The sequence below is a fragment of the Lathamus discolor genome, chromosome 4, assembly GCF_037157495.1.
Source record: "Lathamus discolor isolate bLatDis1 chromosome 4, bLatDis1.hap1, whole genome shotgun sequence".
NCBI classification, from domain to species: Eukaryota; Metazoa; Chordata; class Aves; order Psittaciformes; family Psittacidae; genus Lathamus; species Lathamus discolor.
The window spans coordinates 108,299,596-108,309,067 of record NC_088887.1 but is presented as its reverse complement, the minus strand read 5'-3'; the positions used below and the strand labels follow the sequence as shown (position 1 = coordinate 108,309,067).

The 9,472-nt window shown below is 40.2% G+C and overlaps 1 protein-coding gene across 3 annotated transcripts in view; it reads left to right on the top strand.

Annotated features, from left to right (window-relative positions):
• The first annotated feature begins 749 nt into the window (after nt 1-749).
• TNFRSF19 (TNF receptor superfamily member 19) overlaps nt 750-9,472 on the top strand; it is a 63,889-nt gene continuing 55,166 nt past the window's right edge. Inside the window, exons 1-2 of one of the 3 annotated variants that reach the window (XM_065675866.1) lie at nt 750-980; nt 1,138-1,225. The gene's annotated coding sequence lies outside the window, so the exon portion shown is untranslated. Of the gene's footprint in view, nt 981-1,137; nt 1,226-5,902; nt 5,938-6,077; nt 6,577-9,472 lie in introns of those variants that run through there. The other 2 variants (XM_065675868.1, XM_065675869.1) reach the window with 2 other exon arrangements.

Genomic DNA, 9,472 nt, shown 5'->3' with positions numbered 1-9,472 from the left:
TTCTGGGGTATGTGAACTGCAGCAGCATAGGGAATATCTGGCAATCTGCTTTTATTCCCTCCAAAGCCTCTTCCTACAGTGCGCTGTTGACTGCTTCGAATCTGCCCCAGCTGAAAAATGCCAATACACTAAAAATCTTCTGTGAGTTACTTATGGCAGCTTTACAGCTCATTTACGTAAAGGAATCATGAGCCACAGATGAATCAGGCTCAAATAAAATGATTTACAAAAGGCCACACAGTAAGCAGCAGGGTCTAAGAGAAAGCTCTATTGTGCTTGTTTTCACCAGCACAAAAAAAAAAACAATTCCAGTGCACAAAATATAGCATTTCCCCCTCTCCAAACCTCAACAAAGGGACAAGCAAAAGTAGTTTTGTGTCATATATCACAGCTGCCTAGCAAACCTGTAGACCTGCATGTCTGACTTCCAGAACTTTATGGAAAATTGTAACTTCCCAATGCAGACAAAATTCTAAAGCATCTTTTTAAGAAAACCTTATAGTTACACTATTCTCCCTCCTCAGGAGGAAACTTTAATGTAATGAAAACTTTGAAGTGCGCCTCGGGTTTGTTACAATGGCCTAACCTGATTAGAAATCGTGCCAACTCCTGTTGCTCTGTAGCTGCATTCCCCCCCAGGCTGTGTTACAGCTCTCCAACCAGTCCCACAGCACTGAATGATGTCATGGGATCTGCAGCTCAGCGAGATGAAAGGGATAAAGCGGAACCCGCTGGCACTGGGGAAAGCTTCCAGCACACAATCCACAACACAGCTTGGGAACTCAAAAGCTACAGATCCAGCCACTCAACTCCGAGCATTTCAGAACCGTGTGCATTCTCCCAGCACAAGAGGGGAACTGGGGGAGAGCTGGTGATCGATTTCTAACAAAAGAACGCGAGCACTGAAAGGCAGAGTTTGAGAAGCACGACTACCTGCTGGAAAAGGAACTCTTTTTCCTCTCCAAAGCTCTGCCTTTGATGTACGGCAACTGATCACTGATCAGATTACAGGCATTTGGTCTCAGTGCTCGTCTGCCTTTGATCTGCATGGTTAATTTTATTTTCCCGGATTTGGAGTTTCGTCTGGGCTTGTGCTGACATACTTTTTTTTTTTTTTTTTTTTTTTTTTTTTTTAAGGAGGTAAAAGCATTTAACTCAGAAGCTCTGGCACTGTGAAATTCAGCTGCAGAAAGCCCGGGCACTGGAAAACTTCATCACATTACAGGTACCGGATTTTGTATTCTTTTTTTTTTTTTTTTGCAGTTTTGTGTTGCAAGGTTTTAAGAAATGGTAAAGTTCACAGCAACAATAGAGCACATCATTGTGTGTACAAAGTTCGAAAGATTATATATCATTTATGCAGCATTTTATTTGCAACTCTTAGGCAGGATTACATGAGAACAGACTATCTGGATATACAGACGATTGAAAACTGAATCAAAATCAACTATTTTAAAATATTTTGGTGTGTTATAAGGTGTAAGAATTACAAGATTTTGGTGTGTACTTCTTGTTTCTACTGTCTGTAGTTTTGTAAAGTTACTTTTGAATACAAGTATTACATGTCTTAAGGGAGTATTTATTTTCTATTTCCGATACACTGTGTATACTTCATTTACTCTCAGTGTGCTTATGAAACTGTGACTTTTTCAAGCAACACTTTTAATCCTAACAGTGTTATACTTTAGACGAAAAAAGTCTCCTCTTCCACAAGTTATTAGAACTAAATGTATAAACACAACATCCTCATATCAAAAAGGGAAATGATTTTATTTCAAGATTGAAGATACGATAGTTCAACTATACCATATGAAAAGAGATCTTGATAACAACTTTTTAACCTGATGACAGAAGTTTCCTTTAAGGCATTTTAACAAAGAAATTAAAGAAATCTTAAGCTTATCTACAGCAAACACCTAATTTTGCTGAACTTCATGGAAGTTTTTTCCTGTCTCAGTGAAACAATTTCCATTCACAGTACTTTATATTCTGTTCCTCAAATTCATATTTATGAGCATGTACTGTGTTTAAGAAAATTTAAGATACCTACTCCAAAATCTCATTACAAAGGAACAGTCATTAAAGGATTTAAGATTATTCACTATACATCTGCAATTTTAAAGGGCCAGATTCTGGGGTGAGTTTGGCCAAATCCATGAGTGTTCTGAGCCAGAAGCTGGAGCCAGTCTGTTAAAATAAATCTCAAGCCTCTTCTGTAGGTATTTAAATATAATTGAGATTTTCAGAAGAACTTAGAACCTGTAACTGGAGACAGACTTGCAAAGAAGTTCGACATTGCAGAGACTGACCTCTTTGAAAATCTAGTCTTGATGGTGGATAGTGAGTTCTTCCAAAATACTGACTTCAGTTGTATATTCTTAAATCTAAATTTAAGTGTATCTAAATCTTAAGTCTATCTGTTTCTGAACAAATTGCAACTAAAGGTCAGCAAAACTGATAGCTGTCAAGCACTGTTTCAAAATTATTCTTGAAGAGGTTTATCAGCCCATAGGACCCTCAAGACTTTCATATTTCAGTATGCACCACAGTAACATGCAAACCCAAATGTTAACAGCCTGCCTGCATCTGCATAAGTTATCAACACTTCCAGATAAATGTAGTCAGCTTGCATTAGTCAGTCTGCAAACTCTGTTTCTTCTAATTAAAAATATATTTGTATATATAAATTTTGAATTTACTGAATATCAAGAGATAATATGCCACACAGAGATTAACTAAGGCTGACTTGGTATCATTTAGTTTTCTATACCACCAATTAATTCATATTCTGACTCAACAAGTCAATTACATTATAAGGAAAGTAATTAGCACTGCATGAATAATGTGTGTATAGCTGTCAAGAGAGAATATTGCTTAAGGAATAGCCAAAGCAAAATTTAGTATTTTTCCTTAAATGACAATTACGTATTAAAACATGTTTATTTAACCCTGAAAAAAATGATTAATTCCATACTTCTCTACCTTTCCAATCTTCTCTTGCTTGTTGCTAGTGTTCTAATTTTCTGAGGAAAATTGTTTCTGTCCATACCTTTATTTGCTGTAAAGTAGGAATCAATTCAAGGATTCTTTTTCCTAGTAAGTTTAAGATAGCTGTGTGAGCCTAATACAACTAAACTATCACTACAAGGATCTGACCCATCACACAAATGGGTAAATTAGCGCACAGAAGTAACACTGGTTAATCAGATGGATTACAATGATGAGTAGGACTTGCATATATAAGCACTTGCAATATTTAGGCCCTAGAAATGCATTTCAGAAATAAAGATATTTTATTTTTTTTTTCAGTTTGTAAAAAGTCCCTAGGATTTTAGGTAATCTTCCCACATATTTAAATACGGATGGGTGTTAACCCATTTAAACTGAAAAATATCTTTACTTGTCTGTATTTAAGTGAGACTGAAATGAAAGCACAGTTGGACACATTTAAGTATGGGGAGGAGAGGATTTTCAGCATTTTTGTTGTTTTAAACAGCAGTTCTCTGACAGTTTATTCTGTCATTGATCTGACTTTTAAAGATTAAATAGTAACAATTCTTGGCACTTGTGACTTTGCTTTTACAAAGTGTTGTATAAACATTAATTAATCCTCAGGCTTAAGTCTTCAGAAACAAAAAGTTCACGATGCTTTTTCAAGCATATCTGACTAGGAAACTCACAAGTATATAATTTATTTTTTAAAAGAGCTTGAGCAATTTCTGATTATAAATAGACATATCCAAACACTGTGTCTTAGATAACATCATAAACATATTTTAAGGTTTGTAATAGTTAAGACTATCAAAAGACATTGCACAGTTATACTGACATCAGTTTCCAACAGCTGTCATAACAAGAGTAGATCTATCTCAGTTGACTGGGGGAACTGTGTTAGCATTTGAGATATGGAGATAACAACTTCCTATTGCTGTACAATTCCTGCTTCCACATCAGATATGTCACGCAACTTAGTCTTATCAAAGAGGTCAGCTGAAGCTACTTCCCAAATACTTATTTTCTGCTTTCTTTATTGTAGTGAGAATCTCTATATTTGCATCTATGCTAGTTGCCCTAACAGTTTATTTCTTCCATTTCCTTAGAAGCAGCATCATGATTTGAAACAAAAGAAATCCTGCAGTTTTTCAATGTTGTTAAATGATGAATTAAAATCACTCATCCATTTTACATTTAGAGGAAATATTCTGCGTGTTACAACAGGGATTTATATGTTTTGGTTTCAGTGCTACAGACTACACATTGCTCTTAATTCATTAGCATAGAAACCCTCTGCCCGCTAAGAAAGTCTTAATGTTTCTTTATATGGTAATCATCAGTGTTTAGTCAACACTTTAAGAACTCTGGGATGTTCTAATACACTTGTGTAACAACAGTACTTTAAAATTAGTATCTGAAACACACAGGACTTTATTAAGAAAAACTCACAACACGTTTCACTCATGTCTACAGAAAACAGATAATATGCAAAGCAATTGTCTGTAAATAGTGAAAGGATGTAGCATGCTCAGTGCTGTGCAGCAGCTGCCATTCACAACAGATGCGCCACCGTTGTGCTGCAGCATGCCATTCCTCACTGAAATTCCAGCCTTTTGCAGAGCTCCTTCTGGCAAGGGTCCTGAAGCAAAACTCTTCTTTGAAGGCCTTTTATAAGATAATTACATAGAAACCACTGTAAATCCTGAGTTAGGCTTGGCTGTTTAGCTGGGTTTTTTTATTATTATTATTGAAAACAACTAATTTTGCAGCAGCCATTTATCTCTTCACAAACATCTCGCTGTATTTCAATAAGAACTACTTTTTTTATAAAAGTCGATGTGGTTGGCAAACTCTAAAGTTTTATCGTTGTGAGAAGTTCCCCAAAATTCTGTTTATATGAAAAAGCTTTACTGCCAATTGGCTCATTCTTTTCAGAACCTAACCCGGTTTCTGGTGTATCCATACAACTGTCTAGACTGTACTGGTATGATTAGCCTTTTCATTAGAAATAAAACTAATCCCTGCAGTAGCAGCTCTTTCACCAAGATCTCTGAGGTTGGTATCACCAGTGTTGGAGCATCACTAACTTCAGGAAAGCTCACAGTTTACATCACAGTAAGTAGCAGCAAAGTATGCCTTTTTACTGACTGTGAACAGTTTATTCTCTGTGAAGGGCTGGATTTCTGAACTCCCATTTGGTACTGACACTGTGCTTACAGCTAGGTGACTTGTTTCCTGCAGAATAGAAAAATATTTCAGATTTTGAGCTAGCAGGAAAAAAAGATACTCAAGTACTTTGAAAAGGAGAGGATTTTGCAGCGCATTGCCAGAGCCTCCATCGTGATTTTTAGGTGGGACAGGCAGAAAGGACCTTTCCAAGTCACAAGACCTCCCTCTCTCCGCTCAATGGCAGCAAAGGATCTTGCCCAGTCTGTATAACAACATCCCAGCAGTCCAGGGCTGCGCCGCCCTAAGCCAGGGCTCCTGCTGACAGAGAGACCAGCAACACCAAGGCTGCAACCCCCAAAGTCCAGGCTGTCTCTGCGGACAGGACAGCCTGCAAGGGACCACCTGGCCGCACACAGCGAGTCTCGTCTCTTCTCCTGGAAGGATAAAAGGGACCTGAGCACCTCAGGTGGGGTTCACTCTGGCTTGGCACCACCAGTGGGAGGCCAGTGGGGCACAGTCCCCCCAGCCCCAGGTGCACTGCTCCAGTGGGGAGCGGGCGCTCACCACGAGCCCTCTCGCCCCTTGAGCCGGGTAACGGCGGCTCACGGCCTCGACCGCGCAGCCCCACCCTCCCGCTGGCGCGCGCCTTCTCCCCACCCGGCATGTGCGTCCGGGGGCTGCTGATTGGCTGCCTGCGGTCACCTGAGCCCGGCCCCTCCGGCGACGGAGGGAGGGGAGCGGCGCGGCGAGGCGCGGCGTTGCCGTGGCGACAGGGTGAGTTGGCGTGAGCGGAGGTGAGGGAGGGAGGGAGGGAGGGTAGAAGGGAGGCGGGCCCTGGGCTGCCAGCGGTGGGGCAGGAGGGTGCTGGGGGGCCCAGGCGGGTCCGATCCCCTGCCTCGGAGCGGGCGGTAAGAAGCGGCACTACCACTCCTAGGGGCTCCGCGCAGCTCCCCGGTGTGCCGGCACTGACCCGACAGTGCAGGGAGCCCGCAGCTCCGCCGGGCGCCCTGCACCGGTTCCCCCTGCCTCCCCGTAGCGCGTAGGGGCAGCGGGGGCATGATGGAATCACTCTCCGCTGAAGGCGCAGGCTGCGGAGAGGCGGCGGGAGCTCTCCGCTGGGTCCAGCTCTGCCGCTCTGTAGCCGGCCCCTCCGCCCCGAGGCACCCCAGAGTGGACATTGAAGGGCACAGCTCAGGGAAAGGACGGCAGCTGGTGATGTTGGGGTTTGCAGATCTCGACAGCCCTAGAGTAACTCCTCCACGCTCCGGAGTGCGGCGAACAAAAAGCTCTTGAAAGCTTTCTTGTTCACAAGATTTTCTCGTGTCTGCTGCATAAATTAAGTTGCGGTTTGCTTCAAAGGGTTTTGAAGGTGGAGTTGAAGGAACAGGAGATAGTAACTTTTTCTCTTGGCTGGTAAGAGTTTGGAGCGCCCCAATTATAGTTCTGTTGGAAAGTCTGATTGTTTTACATCCTTTGCTCGTGTGTGTCTGCATTAATCTGACCTTGGACTGAAAGCTTTACCTGATAGTCATGAAAAATCTTGATACCAAAACCTATTTACCACCTTTATACTTACAAGTACTTTAAACTAATGCTTTTTATCAAATTAACAAAGTGGTATAGTAGCATTTAAAACAAGCAAGTGGCAAGTTGATTCAATGTGTATGTAGGTTCTTAACTGCTGCATAATCCCATTCAAGCACATCTTCAGCATCACATGTAAGACAAGTTAGGTATGTTACCTGGAAGCCTTTTACTGTACAAGCAAAAGGATTTATTGGGTGGGGTTTTTGGTTTGGGTTTTTTTTTTGTTGTTGTTGTTGTTGTTTGTTTTTGGTTTTGGTTTTGTTTTGTGCTTGTTTGTTTGTTTGTTTTTTGTTGCTGGTGTTTTGGTGGTTGGGTTTTTTAGAAGTAAATTTATGTATTAGTTTAGAAGTAAGATGCTTAAATTGTTTCTTGGTTTCCACAGCTTGCAGTTGCAATTATAATAAAAAGGGATGCTAAGAACCAAAGTTACCCATGTCTGTGCTTTTGAAGACATTGCATGCTACTCAAAACCGCTAAAGGGTGGCTGGGTAAATGTAACCCATTGGCATTGTAGCATTGCAATAGTTACTGTATTAACCAGCCCAATGCTGTAGGATTTCTGATTCTTAAAAAATACTTTGAAAAAGAGCTATTAGTGTACTTTACTTGAATGAAATATGAATATAATATTTGCATTCTCATTTAGTTGCATTACTTATTCACACACCTAAGTACAAATACTTACAAATGCACCTTTATGCTGAGGTTTCATCTAGCAAACTAGTGTCTCCTAGAACTCGAGATGAGTGAGATTAAACAGAAGGAGCAATGTTTTTTACCACAGTTTTGTTGTTGAAGCATGGAATTGTGCATTATTTGTATGAGTAGTCTCTTCAACTTCAATGGGATTAAGAGTCCCATTGTGAATCACAGGTTCTGATCCTCTGAAAAGCTTTGTTAAAGTTTAGGTGCACCTTTGTTAACAATATATTTTACTATTTTCTAATTAATGGTAGTCTGGATGCATTCAAGAACATGAATGATAAACTGTTTCACACAATTTTACCAGCACGGATTTGGAACGCTGTTTGAAAGTAGCAAAACCAGGGGTGAATTATGCTTGTTCATTCTCAGGTTTTGCTGATTATTCCCTTTTTGAGATGCTGTGATATAAATACTGCATATGAGAGTGAAGACATTGTAGAGATGCTTCTTTGGGGCACTAAATTATTATCACCGTTATTCCTGTAAAGTCAGGTATTTCAGCTAACATAACTCAAAGCATATGGTGCTCAGAAAGCCAGGAAATATTTGTGCTCTATGTGTAAATCCCCTTTCTCTCCTCCTTCAGCCCCTAAAACAGATATGCATGTTTTCCATCACCACTGATGTTCCAGCTTGCATCTGCTCTCACTGTCTTTACAAAATTAGAAAGAACTTCATAGCTGCCTAATTTTGTACAACTTCATGTATGGCAGCCTCTGAAAAATACACAGTATTAAGTGTGATGAATGCTATCTAGCTGTCTGTAATTTCTTTTTCTTTTCCTGCATGGGCCTTCTCAGAGCATTTGGAACAAATGTGGTCAGACAAGGCCTCATTTATTTCACAAAGGGGAAGACTGCAAGGGTTGTGGTCAGTGTGTAAAGGGAAGATGTTATAGAAGCATGAAACAGAATAACAATGTGTAGCTCTACAGTGGAAGTTCTTGTCCATAACTTGTTCCCTTTGTCTTTATCATTGCAGCAGCATAAGTACTTTCCTTTCTCTTGTTTTTTGCCTGTGGGGCACTGTCTCTTCTAAAGCCATCTGCCACTCCTTGTCATTTTATTGCATGCAGTTGACAGCTGCAGGTGGGAAACAGGGTGGTTAGAAGGGAGCGGAGATCCCATTCATTGGATACCAGAGACCTCTGTTGGCAAGATATGGTGATTATGTTTTCATATAGTTTTTGCCTCATGCAGAACTTCTCAGAGTACTGCTTGACAGTTACAGAGAGCATGAAAAGTGGTCATCAAGTATGCATGTCAAATCAAATACGGGAAACTTGTAAGGTCTAGGAAAGTTAGGTGAATTTGAAGTTGGGACCTTTCAGCCCTTCTGAAGTTTCCCTCAGAAGGTGAATGATGTTGACTTCAAAGTTTTGATGCTGATATGTATGAGGAGCCTGCTGATAGGCCATAATTTGATCATGTCACTTTCAGTCTTGAGGTGATATATTTTTCATGGTGAAACTTTGGTTTCTTTGGAGAAAAGGAAGAAATATTTTTCTGACAGATTGACTTTGAAATAGAACGGTGACTATTGCTCAGGTGACAAGTAAATGTAGAAGTGAATTTTGGAGGACAGTGGATTCTAGGACTCCGGAAGATAGGAAATTCTTACTTCCACAATATATTTACTATGCCTTTGTAATTTACTGTTTGATATTGCCCTCTATATACATATGCATAGTAGGTCCCACACAACCTTAAAAGTATGCAGCCACATATCCTAATGGAAGTTCTGTATCTGGAGCTCAGCATATTGCCAGTGATGATTGCTTGTGCTTGAGTATTTCAGGCAAGCATATCACTGTTAACCTCAAAAAAAGATGCATTTGGAATGATTTACTGACCTCAAAAAACCATGTCCAAACTTTTCTTTCCTTTAATATAATTGAGGATAACCAAACTCAGTGTTGTAAATATCAGTAGCTGGACAAGAAGAAATAATCTTCAAATGCATAGAATTTCTATTTGGTTACGTGTATTTTAGAGGCAAAACCCTCTTCTAGTTACTA